This window comes from Phyllostomus discolor, chromosome 4, assembly GCF_004126475.2.
Source record: "Phyllostomus discolor isolate MPI-MPIP mPhyDis1 chromosome 4, mPhyDis1.pri.v3, whole genome shotgun sequence".
NCBI lineage: Eukaryota > Metazoa > Chordata > Mammalia > Chiroptera > Phyllostomidae > Phyllostomus > Phyllostomus discolor.
In genome coordinates, this window is record NC_040906.2 from 124,879,519 (window position 1) to 124,883,025 (window position 3,507).

Here is a 3,507-nt window from a genome sequence, read left to right on the forward strand (position 1 = left end):
GGAACAGCTGAGCATTATACATCTGCTGATGAAAAGTCCTGTCACTATCATCAGTGATGTCTTCTTGCTAAAATATCCACTGTTTAAAACAAAAAGAAACTAAGCAAACAACTAGAACAGGGACAGAACCACAGAAATGGAGATCACATGGAGGGTTAGCAACAGGGGAGTGGGAGGAGGACAGAGGGGGAAAAAGTTCAGAGGGGGAATAAGTAGCATAGATGGTAGGTAGAAAATAGACAGGGGAGGGCAAGAACAATGTGGGAAATGTAGAAGCTAAAGAACTTATGACCCATGGACATGACTAAAGGGGGGAATGTGGGTGGGAGAGGGTGTGCAGGGTGGAGGGAAATGAAGGGGGTAAATGGGACAACTGTAATAGCATAATCAATAAAATATATTAAAAATAAAGTAAAATAAAATATCCACTGTTAAGTGATCCAGTCTTTAACAAAGTATTCATTAAAGAGTGAGAACACGGGAAATGCAGGGGACCGCAATATGTTAAAAGGCACTATGTGGAAGCAATCAGCAAACTCCAGAATGTTGGAAATTCTACAGGACAAAGTGACCCAGTTTCTTCACCATGTAAATGGCAAAGAGGGAAGAGAGAGAGAGCATATGTAGCAGGGGCCATACTCTTATCTTTTGTGCCTTCACTGTGTATCACCTGACTTCTGGCTGTCAGTAGCTGCATCTCTGTGCCAAGGAGCTTTTTCCCCCTGAATCATGAAAGGCTGCTCTGCTGGGTTTGGAAGGCTGGAAGGACAGGAGTGCCAGGAATTTAATGCTGCAGAAGCAGACTTTAACCAATGGCTAAATGAAGTGGATGAATAAATAAATACCCAGCTTCTTCAACTCTCAGGGAGTTAATTCTCAGAGGGAGGTGTGTGTGCGTGTGTGTATGTGTGTGTGTGTGTGTGTGTGTGGCTTTAGTTATCTACTGGTAAATGGTTTAATAGTTTAATATGCATTATGTATAACACACATTTTAGCCAAAACACTGGAATATGGGGGATATTTTGATGATTCGGTGGTACAGAATATGAGACAGAATACTTATAAGTAAGGCTGACAAAATCTAAGATCGTGAGTGCTAAACCCACCTAGGAGTTATGTGTTTCTAAAATTTGTGAGGTGACTGCTTTTGTTGGGACCAAACCACATAGCTGATAAAATTCAAGCTTTATTTGGGGAAAATCTTTTAAATACAAAAATAGTTTATTAAACGGACGGTTATGATATGTGTGAAGTCTTAGAAGCCCCTAAAGAGACATTTGCAAGCAATATTCCATCATAAAAAATACAGAAATTTTCCATCTTAAAAAATGTAGATGTATCTCTATATCAGTCCCTAAAAAAATCCTATCACTACCTGGGATTCACAGTATTAGGGAGATCTGCTTTTGGCAGGATTGTCTAAAGATTCTAGTCCTTTGTTTCAAGTGATCAGGTAGAAAAATAGTAATTTAACTTTACAATAAGATTTGATTTTGATTCTAAAAAGATTCATTAGAAAATTCTGAGATGTACACTGGAATACTTTCGGAATGTCCTTCAAGTAGGCGAAGTTTAAACTGGAAAGAATAAAAGGTTAAACAGTTTATATTTATAAAAAGTGAAACTATTTTTCCCCATCTAGTTAAAAAGTTGGTGCCAACGTGACAAAATAGCTTCATATCAAACACAATTAATTTTTGTTAGATTCTATTTCATGTACTTATCTTTGTTTCCCACTTTTTTTTCACTGCAGTGTAACTTACATTATCAAGTTATATTTTATAAAACCTTGTAAGTGGCCTTTTCTTCTTTATGGAAAATGGTGTGGCAATAACTAACTCACGAGTTAAATTTATAAATGACAACACACTGAAGACCATCGCAACAATGTGCATGGACTGCTGTTCTCACACTCACAATCGCAGACTCTATTTTCTACAGCACTGATTGCAGAGAATGAAATTTCCAGCCACATCGTCAGCTAAATTGACTCAAATTCACTCCCTGGATTTAGCTGTTTGGCCTGTATGGTTAAAGCTTATTAAGTTTGCAGTCTCTTGGAATTAAAAGTTATTGAATGAACAAAATTAATTTCAACGAATGACGGATTTAAGTTTATGCCAACAAAGAGTCAAATAGATTTATTATAAACCCTAAAAAAAGTATTTTAATTCCCCTAACATGTTAAAAGATATTGTAGTTCACCCAAATAAATGTGAATTGGCTAAACATTTAATAATAAGAAGGATTTTAAACTGCCTTTCAACTCAGTATATTAAAAATCAGCTAAGACAGTAGTTAATTCTAACTTCAGAAATTGTAATTCCTATTAACTCACACATCTTTCTTTCACATAAAATTTTATCTGCAGAATTTCCATTTTGACCTTTATGCACAATTATGCTGAGTTCTACTGCTCACCTTCTTTCAGCCTTTCTGCTGCATGGCTTCCTGAACTTTCTCTGAGGATCTGAGTCCACAGTAGGTGTATGAAAGCCCATTCTGCCAATGCAGTGGGATGGGAGGGCACAGAAGTCCCCTCTGAGCAAAGGTCCTCTCTCTTCTGCTACTTCTCATTGCCTCGTAAACTTGTCCTTAACTTCCATGCACTTCCGCACCTACATACAGTAACTCTAAGGAGACAAGTACTTGTTTATTTGGGGAGGGGATGGGAGGAGGCCAAGATCCTGTAGTGTATCGTGTAGACAGAGTCTTCTGTGCACCTGTCCCCAGCCTGGAGATTTGCATTTGTTGTCTCATTTTATCTTGTTAGCAATCCTACTAGGAAAGAAATACTCGTTTTATACATTAGGAAACTGAAGCCCCAAGAAGGCACTGGGCTACCTGGCTGTGTGCTGCCAGCCTGTCTAAACTGGAACCTTTTGTCTTCACCACCCAAGGTCGCAGGCAGAGAGCAGAGCCTTGAGGAAATGGGCCACCGACCCCCCAGCACTTGACTTTGACCAGGCCTGAGGCACCAGGCACATAAAATGGTTATGGGCTGTTGGTGGTGACAGTCAAGGAAGTACAACAATAAAGGGGATGAGGGGCACTGAAAGAAGCTGGGGAAAAACTTTTTTTCAGACTCCACCATTCCCCCTTACTTCTAGGCCACATTGGAGCTTGTTTATCATAGAAGTCAGGGTGCCCCCCGGTCATCGGAGCAACAATGTTTTTGCTGAAAAGTCCAGGTAGTGTTACTCTCCTGGAGCAGTCTTTTTCTAAATTCAGGATCTCTCTTTTGTGTGCTTTGTTGGGTGCAACGTGCATGTTTAAGAATATATTTGCCGTAATTCTTCATGCTTGGTTTTATTTTTCCTCTCCTTGTTATTTAATGTCTCCTTTTCCATTGCTGTATCCAAAGATACCAGTCAAAGGAGCCAACCAAAATACTCCCTCTGATCCAGAGCTGGAATGTTCAGATATGGGTAGATGGCTCTGTTAGGTAGGAGAGCGTAACATCCAATTATAATAAAACAAGGCAGCACATCAGTGATTCCTGACACC